Here is a 20867-nt window from a genome sequence, read left to right on the forward strand (position 1 = left end):
CCTTTGACACAGTTTCTCACAGCATTCTGCTTCAAAAACTGTCAGCCTCTGGCCTGGACAGGAGCACACTGTCCTGGATTGAAAACTGGTTGGATGGCCGGGCCCAGAGAGTGGTGGTCAATGGAGTTAACTCCAGCTGGAGGCCAGATACAAGTGGGGTTCCTCAGGGCTCCGTACTGGGTCCAGCCCTGTTCAATGTCTTTATCAATGACCTGGATGAAGGCACTGAGTGTACCCTCAGCAAGTTTGCAGATGACGCTAAGCTGGGAGGAAGTGTGGATCTGCTGGAGGGTAGGGAGGCTCTGCAAAGGGATCTGAACAGGCTGGACCGCTGGGCCGAGACCAATGGCATGAGGTTTAACAAGACCTAATGCCGGGTCCTACACTTGGGGCACAACAACCCTATGCAGTGCTACAGATTGCGGGAAGAGTGGCTGGAGAGCTGCACGGAAGAGAAGGACCTGGGGGTGCTGGTTGACAGCCGACTGAACATGAGCCAGCAGTGTGCCCAGGTGGCCAAGAAGGCCAACGGCATCTTGGCTTGGATCAGAAACTGTGTGACCAGCAGGTCCAGGGAGGTTATTCTCCTTCTGTACTCAGCACTGGTGAGACCGCACCTCAAATACTGTGTTCAGTTCTGGACCCCTCAGCACAAGAAGGATGTTGAAGCTCTGGAATGTGTCCAGAGAAGAGCAACGAAGCTGGTGAAGGGGCCTGGAGAACAAGTCTTATGAGGAGCGGCTGAGAGAGCTGGGGTTGTTTAGCCTGGAGAAGAGGAGGCTGAGGGGAGACCTTATTACTCTCTACAACTACCTGAAAGGAGGTTGTGGAGAGGAGGGAGATGGCCTCTTCTCCCAGGTGACAGGGGACAGGACAAGAGGGAATGGCCTGAAGCTCTGCCAGGGGAGGTTCAGGTTGGATATCAGAAAAAAATTCTTCACAGAAAGAGTCATTGGACACTGGAACAGGCTGCCCAGGGAGGTGGTCGAGTCGCTTTCCCTGGAGGTGTTTAAGGAAAGGGTGGATGAAGGGCTGAGGGACATGGTTTAGGGAGTGTTAGGAATGGTTGGACTCGATGATCCAGTGGGTCCTTTCCAACCTGGTGATTCTGTGTGATTCTGTGTGTGTGTGATCAGCAGGCTGCTGGGGACCGGAGCAGTTTCCCTGTCACAGGCAGGCGCAGAGCCATCCCCGCTGGACTCGGGAGGTGCCCTGGGATCTGTCACAATTCCTTGCATGTCCCAACATAGCTCCAGACCCAAAACATTTCTCTGGATTCAGTCTGTGAATTCTGATGAAATAGTCAAAGCTCAGAGGAGCATAACGCGAGCCGTGTGTCTGCCTAGAACCACAGGGCGCCTCTGCTCCCACCGCTCACCTCACCAGCTCACCCAACCCAGTGGACACCCAGCCACAGAATCCTTTGGGGCAGAAGGAGACATCAGAGCTCAGGCAGAGCTGGTAACAGCCCTGAGCAACGGCTGCCCCATTGCTCGAGCAAGCACTCCAGCTGTTTGTCAGAGGCTCTTATTTCCTGAGTAAGGGAGGAACCAGAGCTGGGAACAGACAGCTGCATCAGGAGGAAAACACACTGGTATTTGGAAGTTAAACATGCGAACTGGTATGCGGAAGAGCCCTGCAGAGCAGAGCAGAAAGCAGAGTCTCTCCACAGTGAGGGTGCAGGAGTGGCAGTGGCAGCAGTGCCAGGTCACCACTGCACATCTGCCCCAGCCCCGGCAGCTCTGTGGCTCTGCATTTGCCCCACCTCTCCGCACAAGACACGTGCTGTCCACGGAGCAAGGGGAAGGAGACCGAGGCCCCCATGCTTGGGTAGTTGGGAAAATCCAGCTCCACAAACATGGACCTTGCGTATATTTACCTCCTGCGTAGCTGCACTCTTTCTGTCCTACAACATCCACGAGGGGAAAGAGGCCTCAGCGAAAGGAACAGCCATCCTCCTCTCTGCATCCTGCCGAGCTCCCCAGCTCTGCACCAGCTGGCTGGGATACTAAGCTCTTCCCACTAAAGACAAGGCAGCACCGCCAGCATCACTCATAGTGTGTTTAATCAGAGCCACCTCTTTAAGAGGACTGCACGAATGAAAGCTGACAGTCCTGAACTGCAGCGCTAGAAGCGGAGGGAATCCAGGCTGCCTGGCTCCGTTCGTTGCACAAACAGGCGAAAGGAGAACCGTGATCCTTGCGGAGAAGCAAAGCTGGGCATCTCTGGGGACTCAACCCTGCCTCCCTTACTGATCGGTTCTGCCACAGCAGCAGCAGCAAGATTCCAGCCTGCTTTCACCTGTGAACGTCCTCTTCAAGGAGCCCTTTGCCCACAACACAGCTGCCAGCACAGCGAACGCCTGTCGCTCCCACTGTCGCTCCCGCTGTGTACCAACACAAGGGAGTTGGAGCTGAGGGGCTGACTTTGCCATCTCCTTACAGAGGCACAGGGGGCTCCAGAGCTGCTTGAATGCAGGGAAGCCAGCAGCCCCATCCGCCCGGCCATCATCCCCTTGGGAGGGGGCCATGCCCCTAGTAAATGCCGTAGGTGGGCTCCTCGCTGTCTCGGTATCTGCCCAGGTACCTCAGCGGCTGGTGGCGTGGGAGGATGGTAAACAGGCGGCCACACGAATTCAAACACAGGCTCCCTCATATCTGCAAGGGGTGATACAGAGCATTAGTAACACATCTCGGGTCCAAATGCCAGGCCATTTCCAGGCCCTCAAGCCACAGCTGGTCAAGCACGCCAGGCTGAAGGCTTCTCTGTAACGTTTTAAAAGGCTCATTCCAAATAGCCCTTTAGAGGTTGTTTCCTCAGACTGCTGAGAGTCTGGTGGAGGACGGCTCACGAATTACCCGTGCTGTGCTGCAACAGATCCTAAACAAGTGCCAGGACTAGGCACGAGCCTCCAGCCACAGTTCAGTTCACTGCCCCCGCACGTTTTGGGCCCGTCACAGCATCCCCGCCACATGTTCTTACTGAGCAGCTGGATGGAAGACCCAGGTAACAGAGCTGTCCCCACTGACACTGGAATAACGCCAGCCCTGCTGGAGTCATTACATCCCTCATGCTTTCTGTAGAAGTCAAACGTGCTAAAGCTTCGCATCTTGAGGCTGTGCTGGAAATGGACGCAAACACAAGAGCTGAGGTGAACCTCTTGTCCTGCAGCATCCTGGTAGGCAACTATTTCCCACATCATCCCAGAGTCTATACAACAGAGGTGGAAAAGGAAGTCCGCAAAAGAAACTCCCCCATCCCCTCCAGCTGTGTGCACAGCTCTGCCTGGGGCAGGGCAAACCACTCTTAACAGCCTGGTTCAAAGCAGCAGGACTCGGTAGCGCTTGCAGGGCTGGGATTGTGGCTTCAAGCAACATGCGAACTCAAAGTGGTCCTGAACAACCTTGCAGGTTAAAAGGAACTGCTGTCCTACAGCAGTGACAAGCCTGTCATAACAGGCAATAACAGCCAAGCAAGTGTGAAACTGCCCAGTGGGAGCCTGAATTACCATGGCTTCGGCCGAAGGTCCTTGCCGAAATCTGAGGCGGTCTTGCTTGAAGAGGAGGAAGATGAAGCGATGGTGGCCAGTTCCCATGGCAGGGAAAGGGGGCAAGTAATGACAGATCTCCCTACCCGACGTGATGTCATTGCCTGGGACGTTCGTCCTGAACACAAAGAAGTTACTTCACTGTACATCCACCCATTCCCCTCCACCGGGGCCTGCAGGTTCACCTGGGATTGCAAATCCCTCCGTGGTACGTTTTGACATGACTTACGCCCTGTGTGACAAAGGGACAGACAGCAGGGCTGCTTTCCCTGGAAGAAAAACCCTATCCAGTGCTTTAATGCCACACAGCAGCAACATCTGGCACTGCTGCACCGTTAGCAGGACCCAGAACACGGGAGTAAAGCAGCTCACAGCAGAAGCACAGAGAAAGCCACAGAACTGCCTTGGCCAACAACTTCCCAGCTCTGTTGGAGGAGCCTCTGCCCGCTCCTCCTGGGCTGAACCTGAGCTGAGCAGCACGCAGCTCTGGCGCGCAGTACTCACACCAGCCAGTGCAGGTACTCTGAGTCTGTCTCTCTTAAACGTCCATCTGCAAACGCACACAGCAGGGAAAGGGGACTCAGGGACAGCCTGGAGTTTGCATCGGCCCCAAAGTGAGAAGGTTCAGACTCTGTTTGAATGGAGGGGGCAGCTCGAAACCTCCCAGCATTCCTTTCCGACTGGAAAAGTAACTCAGTCTTTTAGGACAGAGATTAAAATGAGGAGCAAAGAACTCCACAGACGTGACTGCAAGATTAAAAGGACTTCCTGATCAACTGCTTCCCTCTGCTGTTCCTTTGGTTTCTCAAGGCAGTGTCTGCTAACCCATCTCCTAGGCAGCCTACTGAGTGGAGGAACGCTTTAGGGATCAACAAAAGATGGGAGTCAGGGAATCACTTCCCCTACATGGTGGCGCAGGTCCTGTTGTGTCACTGCCTCATCTCTCAACTGCTGGAGATCTGAAGAGGCTACAACCTTTCCTGCACACGCAACACACCTTATTAGGTTATGCTGTGCAGCCAGAAGATACAGAACCTAAACAAAGGCAGAGTGAAACAACTCTGTTTAAACAAGGTCTTTTTAAAGAACCCGCTACTCATCTGGATTTGTGAGCAACAAAGTGCAGAGGGAGCCTTTATCTGCCTCATACGACACTGCAGGGGGACTGGAAGCCTAAACAAGAAACACAAAGAGCTCTAATAAGACCAGGTCATGATTTCCAAGGCACAGCCACCACCAAGTAATCCGGTTCCACCAGGTGAGCCCCCGTGGCATTAACTGCAGCCTGCCATGGACAACAATCCTGTGGCAAAGCTCAGGTCCTTAATGTGTTTTTTAAATGTGCTTCCTTCATCACAGAGGAAACACCCTCCAAAAGAAACCCCCCCAGAACGCTCAACGCCCATCAGAAGCATCTGACAAACCCACGGAGGCTCCCCTGAGGTGGAGGTTGTTCCCAGCCCCCCTCACACACCTCCGATGGAGTCACCACATTCCCGTAGTAGACTGGCATGAAGTGCTCATCTTCTTGGTTGTACTCCACCCTCGGGGAGACCCAGGGGGTGAACGTGGCCCCCTTGAACAAGTCACAGAATATCCCGCAGTGCTCTGCCATGCGCTGTTTGTGGAAGGGGCCGCTGGTCTTCTCCCACTCCGCTCCGACTTCATCGAGGGGGATCAGCACTTCTGGGAGAGAGAAACGCTGCAGGAGGTGACCGGGACCCAGTGGCCAGGGCAGGTATGGAGTTGTGGGGGCACCACCAGCCCGGAGCCGTTGCTGCTCTTTCCATCTCCGCAATCCTGGTGATTCTCCTACAGGATCTTTTCCTTTCCTTAACTTTTCTTTGCCCGCAGCCTCTCTTTCACCTGGCAGGCTGATGTCGGGCCTTGGGAATGGCCCCCGCGCCCCCCATGAATGGAATGCCCCCGCGACCCGCAGCTCCAGGGATCGTGCACTGAAACGCAGTTTTAAAGAGAAAGAGGGCGCCACAGCTGAGAAATGGGTTCTTTATTCTCTGCTTTCCTCCCCGATGGGGGCGCAGCGCCCCCCCTGTGAGGACGAGAGGGTATGATGGCTCCAGCTCAGCTGAGCGCGAGGCAGCGCGGTGAGGTGCGTTCGTTCAGGCTCTCCAGGAAGAACTGCTCGTCCTCGAGGAAGCGGTGGTCCTGAGAAGGGATTGATGGAAGGGAGGGTCACTGCGAGGGGTGGGGGTAGGGACACAGCCCTACCCAAGTCCAGCAGAGCTGCCTTTCTCCCATGCAAGCTGGAGGAGGGGGCAGCTCTGCTGAGCCAAAGGCATTATCCATGAACCCAGACAAGCTGCAAGGATCCTCCATCCTCGCTCCTGGAATCACCCATGGCTGCCCATGGCTTCCTGCCAGCCTAGGAATGTGGCAGACATTGTGCCTAGGTGTGGCAGACACCCACCCCTGCGGCTCCGAGGCTATGGACCAGGCTTCCCCCAGCCCTGTTCCTACCCAGCCACTTTGAAGCCCCCCCCAGCCCCGTCTCCTCACCCGCTGGGCCCTATACTTCAGCAGCACCAGGGTGGCGTAGACCTCCGCTGAGCCAGCCACGCCAGGTTTCCTGCTCTTCCCCAGGTTGTGCCGAGGGAGCGTCCCGAGAGGAGGCGGAAAGTCTGGAACAACCCCCCTGCTGTACGGTGCCACTGCTGCTGGGGGAAATGCAGATGGACACATCAGAGCATCCCTTTTTCAGCTGCCTGCGTGCCCCTGCAGCAGTGGTCCTCCCCAACCTCCCAGTGAAAACGGGCCTTAACCCAGCTGCCTGTCCCATGCTGTCCACCCTCCTTGTGCTCCTGGTGCCGCCCCAGTTCAGAGAGCTCGGTCTGAGCTCTTTTCTGAGGACGGGGAGGCCAACTCACAGCTGAGTTTACGTACTGGGAACTAAAATAGCCCCTAGAAACACCACGAGCGTCCCAGTGCAGCTGCCCCCCCCAGCCTGTCCCATCCCACAGCAGCATACAGGAAGCCTTACACAGTGTGGAGAGGCCTTTCACAGGGGCACTGAGGTCCTGCTCTGCGATAGGCAGCATCGTGGATTGCTGGGCAGATCCTCAACATAGCTTTTGGAGCTGTTGCCTCTGGTAAGCCATGCTCAGCTGGTCCTGCCCCATTCCCCAGGAGGAAAGGATGAGAAAGAAGCTCTTGGCAAAGGTTCAGGTCCTTGGCACGGTGGCCCCAGACTGAGATGGGCAGGTGAGGGGGTATTTTGCCTCATGCAGATGCTGTTCCTGCTGCTTCAAGTGCTGGCTGCATGACCTGCAGCCTGCTCTGCTGCTCCGACTCCACCCTGCATGCTTCTTGCAAGGCTCGCTCCCCTTCGTCATACTTCTGGGATGAGAGCTGCAAGGCAGAGCGGCTGGGGATGGAGACCCTCGCTGCAGCAGGGCTCCTTTATGCATGCCCTCATTCCCATCCTGGACAGGATTAGGATTCATAACTTTGGGAGGGGTTGTGAAACCCTAGTTTTTGCTGCCAGCCTGTGTTACAGCTGTGAACTTCAAGCACAGATGCTGCACTTACGTTGGTCATGCTTTTAATCTTCTCTTCCTGCTGATGGATGCGCAGTACAGACCTATTCACCTTCTCCTTCTCCAGCCTCAGCTCCCGCCAGGCCTATCCAGCAGCTCCCCTGTCCCTTGCCAGCTTACTCCTCCTTGGCTTTCAGCTCACAGCTCCAGATCTTCAGGTCTCTGCCTGCTCCTAGGATAGGTATGGGGGAAACTGAGGCGTTTACCTTGCACACCATCCAGCGTTTTGCCAAGTGATGGCAGAGATCTGCCCCTCGTTGAGCTTCTAGCGTGTGCCAGTTCAGAGTCAGAGCAAAACCCACCAAGCAGGGCCCTCACTCACCCACAGAGAGGTTTTACTGAACCCACCATGGGGGTTCCTCCCTCTGGACTTTCAACAGAAGCAGCTTTGCCTGGTCTGGCTGCCCGACTCCTCCCAGGCAAAGGGGAGGGACAGAGAGACTGATGCTTCCAGTCAGCAGCTAAAACGGTCTGGTGGAGGCTGTTCCTGGAGCAGCCCGATTGTCACCACCTCCAGTAAGTCCTCCGAGTTAAACATCTAAAGGCAGCGCTAAACACCTGGCCCTGTGGGCAGGACCCACTTGGGAGCCTTCCAGGCACTTGCTGGAGGGCCATGGGAAGGGGCTCTCACGGCAGTTACCTTGGCCAGGCTCAGGATGGTGCCCTTCTTCTCTGGGAGTGCATCTGCAAGGTGCACTCCATTTCACGCTCCATCCACTCCTTGCTCAGTCGCTGCTGGGTGTGAAACTTGGCCACCCTCAATCTGCCAGCTTCCGTCGTTCCTCTGAGCACTTCTGCATCACTTGACTTCTGCTCCTCCAGCAAAGCACTCTGGAGAGTTGCAAGAGAGGGAGAGAGAAAGCACTGATCCCCACCCACTGCTGGTTTTTTCTCCTTAAACCTCATCGCTGCCACACCACATCCCGAGGCTGGTTCAAGCTGTGGCGCTGGCTATGGACCTGCATGGGGAGCTCTGGGCCCTGCACTCCTCGGGACACACATGAGTGGGTGGGACTGAGGAGGCCAAGGGTTAGAAGGAGCCACAGCCCAGCACCCACACGCTGCAGTGCAGCCCAGTCAGACTCTGGTCACAGCCAAAGCACCTGCAGATGTCCACCCACCTCACCTTTGCCCTCTCCAGCTCTGCTCGTTCCATGAAGATCTGCTGGGTCATGATTTGCCGCTGCTCCTCCAGCGAGTGCTGCAGTGATTCCACTTTGGATTGCTCTGCTGTTGCCCTCCATCGCTCCTGGATCAGAAACAGAGAAAGAGAGATGTCACTCACAGGCTCTGGGCCAAGGATCTTCAGTGGGGAAGACACACACCCCATTCCCTGACAGGAGGGCTGACCCGGGCAGAGGACACAGTGTGGGCTCACCTGTTCCAGCAGCCGAGTCTGCTCACCCAGCCTGGTCTCCATTCTGGCAATCACCTCCTGCAGCCGGCTCCGCTCCTCCTCCATGTCCCTCTGCTGCTGTGACATCCAGTCCTGGAGCACTGGGGAGAGACAGCAGCAACACTGTAAGCACGAGGCAGGAAAGCCCCTCTGCCCACACCACTGTCATGGATAAGCTGCATCCGTTTGTGTCATCACACTCGGCACAACCCCAGGACATCAATTTGTAAGAGGGAGACCCCGAGACATGCAGTGACCAAGGCAGAAAGGGCTTTGCCAGCCTGAGCTCCCAACCTCTGGCTGACTCAGAGCCCAACCTTCTCCCCGTCTTCTAGATGCCCCCAGCCTCAGCATGGGGGACCCTGCAGGCATTTCGGCACAGGGGAATGGCAGATGTACCCTTGAGCTGCTGGTCGCGATGCCGTGCCCCCAGGGCCAGCTGCTGGGAGGTACTGTGGTGCATGGCCTCCACCTTCTGCAAAAGGTTGTGCAGGTCACTGGAGAACTTCTCCATCTGCTCAGTGACGCCATTCAGAGACCTGCGGAGAGGAGCGAGGGGAGGGTCACCCCTGTGGGACATGCGTCGTCTCACTGCGATAGAGAGGGGGGTATGCAGAAGGCCAAAGGCTGGGCAGCCAGCACAGAGATGTAGCTGCTGCTTAGGGGAGTCATGACAAATATGAAACAGCTCAGCATCCCTGGAGGCAGTGTGTGGGAGACAGGATGGCCCCCGCTCCTCTTGAGGTCTGAGGCTGGTTCCTTGTAGGACAGGGAACATCGTGGCCTGGGACCAACAAGGGGATATGACACCGGCTGCTGGTACCTGGCGTGCGAAGCAGCACTAGTCACCATGTCAATCTCCTGGTCTTTCAGCTGCTTCAGCCGCTGCAGCTGCTCTTCATGGTCTTTGCGCATCTCTTGGACAGAAACCCTGTGGGACATGGGGAAGGAGCCCACCAGGGGCCGTCACAAAGTGGTGCTCCCTGTGACGGGCACCACGGGAGAGGCTTGGTCGTGGGGCTGAGAACCAGGTCCCAGGAGCTGAGCTGGCACAGCAGTCTGCCATGCGGCACCCCGCTGGCAGGCATCCACATTTGGGAAGGCCACATTTGGGGGTTACAGGCTTCTCTGCCAAAAACCGATTTCTCACTGACCCAAACTCAGTGGATAGCAGTGACTCGCTGACCTAAATAAAAGGGATTTAGGGGAGATAAAACACTGGGTTCAGCATCTTTCAAAATACAATGCATTCCCTCTGAAATGATGTCTCCAGCCAGATCTCTCTGGCAAATCCCACATTCCAAAAGCCATGGAGCTGCCCACAACCCAGTGCTTCTGGATTTTTCCTATCACCATGGCCTTGTTCCCTGGTTCCATCACTAGAAAAGGGTATTTAGCTCCACGTGTGTGCTGTTCTCACCTCTGCAGTTCCCGCAGCCACTCCAGCTCCAGTGCGCTCTGCTGCTCCAGCAGTGCTGTGCCACTAGTTCTGCTCGTGCCTGCTCTGCATCCTGGCTCTGCGATAGCAGCTGAGCCACCAGCTGCTCCTTCTCCTGCCGCAGCTGCTCCTCCCGCTGCCCGCAGGTCTCCTCCATCACCTTCACCCGGCTCCTGCCCAGAGAGAACCCGCAGGGTGTCAGGGCACGGGAGAGGTGTTGCTTTCATGGCAGTACGGCATTCTCTACCCCAGGGGCACACAAGGATTTAGGAGCAGATCAGTGTTGCTGTGTGAGTGGGGAAGCTGAGGCATGGAGTGCATCTTTCTCCACAGTCTGAGCCTTCCTATTGCTGCCCAGAGCGGTGGCCTGGAGATGTACTGGCAATGGGACTGACCCCTCCTCTTTGTCACCCACAGGATAGCATTGTCAGTAGTACGCCCCTACACCGGCTCGCCCATGGGGCCACGCTCTGCCTTCGCTAGCTTCGCACTGACATGTCTCTGTGCCTCCCGCCCTAGGGACAGATTTGGGAAGTGCCCCATCTCTCCCAGCCCAGGAGAGGTGGACAGGGCTGTAGGCAAGGATCTGGCAGAGAAGGGGAGCACAGCTAAGAGCCTGGTACCTGTGGGCACTCTCGAGGAGTTCTAGGTCCTGTCGGTGCTGCTGCTGGAGACTCTCCAGCAACAGTCTGTGCTGCGCCTGCTCCAGCTCCAGTGTCCGGACCTGACAGGTATGCAGGGAGAAGGTCTTTGTGCTGCCCTGGGGACAGAGCTCCCACAGCAGCACTTGGTGGCCACAGGCAACTCTGGACAGGGAAGTTTCTCCTCTCCCGTCACTCTGATGCAGTTCAGAGTGACTCCCGTGGGGTCACCATGGTCCCCATCCAGCAGGCGATGGGGTTCACCTGGCTTTCCAGCTCTGCCACATGGGCCTGGGTGCTGAGCAGTGCTGCCTGACAGCTGGATGCATCCTCATAGAGCTGGGGTGCGGGAAACCTCAGCCGCCTTTCATGTAGCGAGCCCAGGGCTGGTGGAAAGAGAAGATTGAGGCCCTTCAGGATCAGTGGCTACAAGCCCCCCCAGAGGGGGCACACACCTCACCTGCTGCTGCGGGACAGCCTGGAGATGTGCCTGGGGGGTGGCCACCTGCAGAGACACAGGGATGCTCTCAGGGAGGCAAAGCCCTGGGAGAACACCTCCTCCTAGCCTGGGAATGGCGATCCACCCCCAGCCTACTGCAGTCCTCCTCTACCCTTCCACAGCCCAGCCTCGCTGCTGGCCTGGGTCTCAGGTGATGCTCAGCAGCCCCTACTCCAGACACAAATGTCCCTCCTGTGGGGACGGGGATAAGACAATGAGTCCTCTGGGAGACAGTGTGTATCCTTCCATGAGGGCAGGGCAAGGAGGCACAGCTGGATGAGAAAATGGAGGCTTCAAAGACCAAGCAAGAGCTGCCCTCTCTGTCAAAGGCTTCGATTCCCCTTCAGCTGTTTAGAAACAATCTCGGAGCATCTTCACTACCATACTGGAGAAAACCAGTTGAAAAACAGAAGTCCTTTATCGACTGGAGCCTTTGCTATCTAATTAATGTAATACAGAGGGCACAGACCCACCTGAGAGCTCGGTGTCTCCTGCTCTCCTAGGATCAGGGCTGTGGGGACTGAAAATTGAACAAGTCTGTAATTCAGATATGGCAATGCGAACCATCCCCTCCCAGAAGGATAAGGGCCTGGGTCTCCTGGGCAGTGTGAGCAGGGTCCTGCTCTGCTCCACTGGCTGGTGATGGGGACAGAGGGTCAGACAGGTCCATACCTGCGCCCCGACCCCACACACAGTGGTGGGACTGCTCTGCAAAGTAAGTCTGGAGGCAAAGCACAGCTCCTCCTCCATCTGCACCAGCTAGGGAGGCGGCTGGTTCCCCTAAGCCACTTTCAGTGGCCTCTGAACTGGTTCACACTCAGCCCTGAGCAGGAGGGGTCTTCCAGCACACAGCACCGGTGGGAGAAGTTTGGGGGCAGCAGGAGGGAAGGGGAAGAGAGAAAGGACAGCGCAAACTTACACCCACCCAGCAAGTTCTGTTTAGCCCTCTGAAACCCCAAAGGCAGCTCAGTGCACCCCAGTACGGCATCCCCACCACACCATGAGATGATGATGGCTGCCTGCGAGGGCACAGAGACAAAAGTGATGCACAACAGTATCACAGCTCAGGGAAAGGTGCACAGACATCATCCTGCTTGGCATTTCCTTAAGCTTAAAGCTCGCTGTCCCTCTGTGATCAAACAGGTAAGAGCCCACCGATCCTTCAGAGCTGCCTTCCCTCCCAGTTAGAGGTCCCAGACCAAAGCCATCACAGCTGGCTGCCAGCTCTCCCTGTTCCCCCATCTTGCACACACCGCTGCCTTCTGCAGGACTGTGGAGGATGCCCAAAAGGTGAAGGAGGTGGAGGCCGTACTCGGAGCCGTCTGCAGTCGCTACCTTCTCCTGTAAGGCAGTTGCCTGCTGCGGGGCTCCTGCGGAGGCGGCCATCTGCCTGCAAGCAAAAAGCGCCCTATGTGGGAGAGCCGATTCCCTTTCCCTGGGCAGCGTCTGCTCTGGCTCACACCTCCTGCCCTTTAAACGCAGCTGCATGTCTGCAATTCGCTACTGAGTCCCATTCATTGCACAAGTCTGAACCTGTGTCAGTATAAACCCAAACCGGAGAAGGTGGTTTGCCTGGAACTAAGAGGAGCGAAGGGGGAATGAAGGCAGGAATGAGGAGCACAGTGGGAGCCCGTGGGGATGCGCTGATCCAGCACAGCTCTGCAGGAGCTGAGGCAACTGCAGCCATGACTAGAAGGAGAGCACTGAGGTGTAAGGGGTCCACAGACTGGATCAGTGGGAGAAAGCCTTGTGGTATTGCTCCATCCTGAAACAAGATACTGCTTAAAATTAATTCGTGAAACCCAAGCCAAGGGCTGTCAAGAGGTCCTGCTGGCACAGCGCGGAGCAGACGAGCATGCTGCAACCATCAACCAAGCCTTTACCTGATGGGAGAGTGTGGATCCAGCTCTTTGCCTTGCGCCTCCGAGGGCTCGGCACTTCTCTCCTGGGCCTGTGCCTTTGCCTCTGCCTGGGCTTTCTTGCGAGACAAGGCAGCCGTCAGCCAGCTTCTCCTCCTCCACTGGGCTGGGTTTGGTTGCTGCTTGCTCTGCAGCTGGGAGTGGGCTGGTGGGGCTGGGGTAGCTCGCTGCAGGACTGGCCTTCGCTGGAGACGGCGGCTCCGAATCCAGAGAATCCTTGTCTTTCAAACCCAGCCAGTCGCCTCCAGTCCTGCTGCACTGCACAGGGCTCCTGCTCGCAGGAGGGCGTTTGGAGCGTGGCTCTGGTTTTGGTTCGCTGCTGTTCTCAGCTGAAAACCTCCTGCAAGGAGAGGCAGTCTCACACCTCCCTGCAAGCGGACCCCATCCATGAGGGAACCTCGCCCTCTCCACTGCAGGGGCACCACGGCCAGAGCAGACACACGCAGCATCGTACCTTACAGACGGCCTCCTCGCCGGCCAGAGCTTCACTGTGGAGGCCACTGAGGGCTGGTAAGCTCCAATGACAAAATCCTCCCCCTTACAACCCTCTTCCTTCTCTGCTCAGACAAGCAGCCTGGAGTTAGCACCCAGAGGAGCAGCCAGCTGCAAAGATACCAGCTATCCTCCTCCCCTGCAATTCCCACCGGAATTGCTGTCTCTGGGAAAAACAGAGTGTAGCTGGGAAAAGTGCCTTTTTGTTGGGAATCAGCCCATGACAGGAGGCAATTGAGGTATGGCTAAGGTGCGAATGCTCCCAGGCTGCCTCGAGGGCAGAGGACACCACTTTTGCATCAGTATCCTTGACCCTGCACTCACCAGGAGCTCCTCAGCAACCCTGCCCACACCACAGAAAGAGTCTTTCACCTGCAAGGGCATCAGAAACCAATCCCGTTCTCCCAGGTGAGTGCTGCCACCTCTGTAGGCCCGGCTCAGCATCCCTGGCTGTGCTCACCTGGCTGCTTTTGGTACTTCTTATCCAGTTGGAACTCTTTACGGTCTCCCATGACTGACTGTTCCAGGACTTTGGCCATGGAGCCTCGTCCCAGCAACTCGTCCAGCTTGAAGCAGGCTGGCTGCAGCTCCTCTCTGTTGGGGATACAGTGTTAGGAGCATCCAAGGACTTTGCTTTAACTGAGGGTCCTTCCTATGACACTTTATCCAGTGGGTGCCCTGACTTCAATCCGTGTCATCCAGAGCACCTGGAAGCCCTCCTCCCACCAGCCACCCACTCACCCACCCCACAGTGATGCCAGAAAGGGGTTACCTCTTCAGCCGCCTTCACGGATCATCCCTGATATCCCACTGACTCGGATGGGATGACACCAGGGCAAGCTTGGCTCAGTTCAGATCCAGCCCTCAGGACACCCAGGCTCTCTCCCGGAATTTGGGCTTACCTCTGCAGCTCCAGTGTCCTCTGCAGGGAGCTTGCTGATGAAATCATCCTTTAGAAAGGACCTGTGACACAAGCCTGGTGGTCAGCAGCACCACACCAGGACTTGGCAAGGGCACAGGGAGACACAGGGGTGTCAGAAGGAAGGGACCACATGGGCACAACCAGCAGCCGAACCACATAACATGGAAAATGCATTTCAAATAGCACCAGGATGAGAGATCACAGAATCACAGAATCACAAGGTTGGAAAGGACCCATTGGATCATCGAGTCCAACCGTTCCTAACACTCCCTAAACCATGTCCCTAAGTACTTCATCCACCCGTTCCTTGAACACCTCCAGGGAAGGCGACTCGACCACCTCCCTGGGCAGCCTGTTCCAGTACCCAATGACTCTTACTGTGAAGAATTTTTTTCTGATATCCAACCTGAACCTCCCCTGACGGAGCTTCAGGCCATTCCCTCTAGTCCTGTCCCCTGTCACTTGGGAGAAGAGGCCAGCTCCCTCCTCTCCACAACCTCCTTTCAGGTAGTTGTAGAGAGTAATAAGGTCTCCCCTCAGCCTCCTCTTCTCAAGGCTAAACAACCCCAGCTCTCTCAGCCGCTCCTCATAAGACTTGTTCTCCAGCCCCCTCACCAGCTTCGTTGCTCTTCTCTGGACACGCTCCAGAGCCTCAACATCCTTCTTGTGGTGAGGGGCCCAGAACTGAACACAGTATTCGAGGTGCGGTCTCACCAGTGCCGAGTACAGAGGGAGAATAACCTCCCTGGACCTGCTGGTGACCCCATTTCTGATACAAGCCAAGATGCCATTGGCCTTCTTGGCCACCTGGGCACACTGCTGGCTCATGTTCAGTCGGCTGTCAACCAGCACCCCCAGGTCCTTCTCTTCTGTGCAGCTCTCCAGCCATTCTTCCCCCAGTCTGTAGCGCTGCATAGGGTTGTTGTGCCCCAAGTGCAGGACCCGGCATTTGGTCTTGTTAAACCTCATCCCATTGGTCTCGGCCCAGCAGTCCAGCCTGTTCAGATCCCTTTGCAGAGCCTCCCTACCCTCCAGCAGGTCGACACTTCCTCCCAGCTTAGTGTCATCTGCAAACTTGCTGAGGGTGCACTCAATGCCTTCATCCAGGTCATTGATAAAGACATTGAACAGAGCTGGACCCAGTACGGAGCCCTGAGGAACCCCACTTGTGACTGGCCTCCAGCTGGAGTTAACTCCATTGACCACCACTCTCTGGGCCCGGCCATCCAACCAGTTTTCAATCCAGGACAGTGTGCGCCTGTCCAGGCCAGAGGCTGACAGTTTCTGAAGCAGAATGCTGTGAGAAACTGTGTCAAAGGCTTTACTGAAGTCCAAGAAGACTACATCCACAGCCTTTCCCCCATCCAGTAGTTGAGTGATTTTGTCATAGAAGGTGATCAGGTTAGTTTGGCAAGATCTGCCTTTTGTAAACCCATGTTGACTGGGCCTGATCACCCGGTTCTCTTGCGTGTGCTTCATGATAGCACTCAAGATTACCTGTTCCATGACTTTCCCTGGCACTGAGGTGAGACTGACAGGCCTGTAGTTCCCCGGATCCTCTCTGCAACCCTTTTTGTATATGGGCACAACATCAGCCAGCCTCCAGTCTAGTGGAACTTCCCCAGTCAGCCAGGACCTCTGGAAGATGATGGATAGGGGTTTGGAAAGGACATCCGCCAGTTCCTTCAATACTCTTGGGTGGATCCCATCCGGCCCCATAGACTTGTGGACGTCTAGCTGGGCAAGCAAGTCTCTAACCGCCTCCTCTTGGATCACGGGAGCCTCAATCTGCCCCTCTAACTCTTGGATTTGTAAACAGAAGGAACAACTTTCTTTGCTATTAAAGACTGAGGCGAAGAAGGCATTAAGTACCTCAGCCTTGTCCTTATCCCCTGTCACTGTTATTCCTTCTGCATCCACTAGAGACTGGATATTCTCCCTCGTCCTCCTTTTCCTGTTAATGTACTTGTAGAAAGACTTTTTGTTGTCTTTCACAGACTTAGCGAGTTTTAATTCTAGTTGGGCCTTGGCCCTCCTGATTTTTTCCCTGCACGATCTCACTTCGTCCCTGTAGTCCACCCAAGATGCCTGTCCTTTCCTCCAGAGCACATAGAGCTTCTTTTTCTTATTGACGCATCTTGAGATCACCCTGCTCCACCAAGCTGGCTTTTCCCCCCGCCGGCTCCTTTTCCGGAACACAGGGATGGCCTGCTCTTGAGCTGCTAGGATTTCATTTTTCAAGAGCGCCCAACCCTCATGGGCTCCCTTGCCCTGAAGGACTGTTTCCCACGGGACTTTGCTAATCAACCTTCTGAACAGGCCAAAGTCTGCCCTCTGGAAGTTTAATGTGACTGCTTTGCTAACCCCCTTCTTAATCCCACCTAGAACTGAAAACCCTATCATCTCGTGATCACTTAATCCCAGGCGTCCTCCAACCGTCAAATCCCCAACAAGACCTTCCCTATTCACAAACAGCAGGTCTAGGAAGGCACCCTCCCTTGTTGGTTCGCTAACCAGTTGTGCAAGGAAGTTGTCTTCGATGCACTCCAGGAACCTCCTAGACTGTTTCCTTTCTGCTGTATTGTACTCCCAGCAGACATCCGGAAAGTTAAAGTCTCCCACAAGGACAAGAGGCAGAGATTTAGAGACTGTCCCCAGCTGTTTATAGAAGAGCTCATCAGCTGCTTCTTCTTGGCTGGGTGGTCTGTAACAGACTCCTATCACAAAGTCCCCTTTCTTGTGGGCTCCTCTGATTTTAACCCATAGGCACTCGATCCCGTCCTCACCGTAATCCAGTTCGAGAGTTTCAAAGCACTCTCTGACATAGAGGGCTACCCCGCCTCCTTTCCTACCCTTCCTGTCCCGCCTGAAGAGTTTATATCCCAACATAGCTGTAGTCCAGTTATGTGAGTCATCCCACCACGTTTCTGTGATGGCAATGACATCATAGTCACCTTGCCCTACAACAGCTTCCAGCTCATCCTTCTTATTGCCCATGCTGCGTGCATTGGTGTAAATGCACTTCAGCTGGGCTGATGAACCTTCAGCCCTCATAAAGGGAAGAGAGTTTATTCTCGATTGACTGGTCCTTGGAATAACTAATTCCACAGACCCAGTTTTATCCTTACTGTCCCCACTTATACTCGCCCTCACTTGCCCTGTTGTGGTGTACTGGTGGTCCTCTCCAGCACACCATTTCTCAGCCGCTGGTTTCCCACTTCCAGGCTCATTCCCAACTAGCCTGGTCTCCTCCCCTTCCCCCTTCACATCTAGTTTAAAGCTCTATTTAAGAGCCTAACCAGATTTTTAGAGATAACTTTAGTTCCCCTTCGAGACAAGTATGACCCATCCCTAGTAAGAAAACCTGGGGGTGGGTGGGTCACCCCATGATCAAAGAAGCCAAAGCCTCTCTCCTCACACCAGGCTCGGAGCCAGGCATTAATCATCTGTACGTTCCTGACTTCCTGCTCCATATTCCTTAGTATTGGGATGGAGCTAAACACCACTTGCGCTCCAGAGCCCTCAATCATCTTCCCTAAATCCCTGAAGTCTCTTTTGATGGCTTTCAGCTTTCTGCGCTGTAAGTCATCATTACCTATTTGAAATACTAAGAGGGGATAGTAATCCGTTTCCTTCACCAAGGAAGGGAGTTTTCTATTGATATCCCTCACTGAAGCCCCCGGCAAGCAGCAGACCTCCCTGTGGAGCAGGTCCGGTCTGCAGATGGGACCCTCCATTCCTTTAAGAAGGGAATCCCCTAAGACGATCACTCTCCTCTTTTTCTTGACAGAGGAAAATGGCATCACTAGGACTGCTGTATTTAAGCGTCACTTGTTATAAGGGAGATTTACAGAAGATGGACAGAACTGGGGAAACCCAACCCATGCAGAAAAGCTTCAGGCTCTGCGCTCCCAGCTCCCAAAGGCATCACAGATAACTTGCTTTCCCAGGCAAAGGAGAAGCTAAGGACGGGGCAGGGCAGAAGGACCTGGGGAGCACAGAGAGATCTCAAAGTGGGAGAGGCTGTGTCTGAAAGGCACTCACTTCTTGCTGGCCTGCACGCTAGTGCTCTGGGCCCTTCCACCCAGCTGGGAAACTCTGGTGGGTTTAGCAGGGGCTTCATCTGGAAACAAAACAGGGAGAGATTAGGATATTAGACACAGGCATAATCCTGGCCTAGGCACTCCAAAGGGGGATTTGCTGTCTTCTCATGGACCATAGAGTCTTATAATCAGAGACAACCTTTACTTTGCCTCCCCAAACTGACATCCAACCTATTCAGTGGCCTCTGACTCTGGGAAATCCTTCTCTCCGCTCTGCTCTCTGCTTCAATCTCCCTCACCATTACAGCCCCTTGGAGATCAGCAGCTGCTGTACCAGCACCTCCTGCTCCCAGGAAGGGAGCAAGAACGCAAGGATGCTGCCCTTTTAACTGCAAAGAAGGTTTACTTTACCGTCAGATCCCAGGAGGTCATCAAGGATGGCATCCAAAGAGCCTGAAACAAGACAAATTAGAGGTGTTGAGGCAGGTGAGCTCACCAAGCAGGTGCAGTTTAAACAGGGCTTGCTCTTTTGAGATGCCCCAGGAACAAAAGTTAGGCCTCAAGCGTCATCAGTGTAACCCTTGCTTGTCAGTCAAGGGAGAACTGCCAGGATACAATCCAGTATGCTGCAGATAAAAGATCCAGCTTCAGCTAGTCAGAAACAGGGTTTCTTTATCAAGCGAGCCAGCTGTGCTCCATTCCGTGAGTTGCTGCCCACCGGCAGCATGGAATCTGTGTGCCCCACGGTGCCCCAGAGACTCTGGGCAACCCTGAAAGCTCTGCTTCAGTGTCAGGGGCTGCAAGCAGTTGGGGAGCAGGTGAGGGGAAGAACTGGAATAAATGCATACATTCTCCCCTGGATTTGGGAAAGTTCACAAGAAAGGAATACAAGAGCCTAGAAGCAAATCCACTGGATGTGATAGATAGGTGAATATCCCTGGTTCAGGAATGATACTATGCACTCAGCTGCAGCTTTCAGACAAGGAACATGAATGTTTCAGTAGCCAGGACTGCTACCTGATCACAGCATCCTCCTCCTCTGTCCCACACATTCCCAGCAGATCAAAGCACCCATGCACAGCAAAAGGGAAGCATGCAAGTGTACATACCGCCAAAATCTCTCTTGAGTTTTGCAGCCTATGGAGAAAGACAAATTCCCTCGTTAGAAAACAAAGCAAGTCTGACCTGGACTTTCTCAAAACACTAATGCCAGAGGAAGGTTCCTTCAGAGAATACCACAAGGAACCACAAAGCCATGCTGTTCAGAAAGTGGCCTGTGAGACACAGAGGAACCACTGAGATCCATACAACTTGAGAGACACTGGCGAGCACAGCCCATCCAGCTTCCCAACAGAGGTGCCAGAGCATCCCATTGGGATTTCACAGGCAGCATCCCACTGTATCACACTTACCATGGCAGGATCCCAGCCTCCCCTTGCTCCAGCAAGTCCGTTTACAGATTCTCCGCACGTCCAGTTTGCAGGGGACTAACACCGCGGGTCACACGTCAACCTCCTACTTGCAGGGAGAGGAGGAATTCTCAATCTGCCGCGAAACAAACTTCCCTGTCCCGCCTGGGGCCCCTCTGCCGTTCCAGCGAGAGGCTCTGTCTCCCGGTTCCCCAAAGCAGCCCTGCAGCGGTTCACATGGGGACCGGCACTCCGACAATAAGGAACCGCTCTGCAGATCCCGGGCGGGGACAAACCGCCCGCGCCGCGCCGGGAGCGGCTCCTGCCCTGCCCCGACCTGGAAAACGCCCGGGGGGGGGGACGGGAAGGGTCCGGACCGCGCAGGGAATCGCGACAGGGGGAGCGAAACCAAAGCGGAGCCGGCGGCGAAGCGTTGCCCGCAGCTCCCGGGGGGGAGAGAGGAGCCGCTCATGCCGTTACCGCGGCGGCTGGAGCGTCCCGGACCCCGCGCGCAGCGACCGGTACCGCGGGCTGCCCCTGCCCCTGCTCCTGCCGCTGCCCCTGCCCCTGCCCCTACTCCTGCCGCTGCCCCTGCCCACGCCCCCATCCCTTAAAACATTACAGAAGTCACCCCAATGCCAGGTGATAATTTTAAAAATCCAGATATCTTGCTTCCATTTAGGAACATCACATCTATTTCACACTACAGCCAGGCAGAAAAAAAACACAAGCCAAGCCAAAGGGTATCCCACACATAACAGAACTAAGGTACTTGGCATTCAGACTGCTCTATCACCACTCCAGTAGTTTCTCCCAGGCAGCTTTGGTCATCCCTTCTGTGGCTTTACAACCACAGACAACATTCCCTCCTCGCCTGCTGCATCTATGGCTGCTTGTTCTACCATGTACTGTATGCCCCTGGCCTACAAGGTCTGGGCACATCAGGGACCAGGGATGAGTGTTTCTTTCAAGTGTTCCTGTTGTTTGGGGAGTTACTGTTGTTTGTG

At 55.2% G+C, this 20867-nt stretch overlaps 2 pseudogenes; both read right to left on the reverse strand.

The window, feature by feature from the left end:
- Positions 1-2534: 2534 nt before the first annotated feature.
- Positions 2535-5385, reverse strand: LOC128849272 (39S ribosomal protein L38, mitochondrial-like; annotated as a pseudogene).
- Positions 5386-5629: 244 nt separating this feature from the next.
- LOC128849290 (fas-binding factor 1 homolog) lies at positions 5630-20332 on the reverse strand (annotated as a pseudogene).
- Between the last annotated feature and the right edge of the window lie 535 nt (positions 20333-20867).

Source organism: Cuculus canorus, chromosome 27 (assembly GCF_017976375.1).
Source record: "Cuculus canorus isolate bCucCan1 chromosome 27, bCucCan1.pri, whole genome shotgun sequence".
NCBI classification, from domain to species: domain Eukaryota; kingdom Metazoa; phylum Chordata; class Aves; order Cuculiformes; family Cuculidae; genus Cuculus; species Cuculus canorus.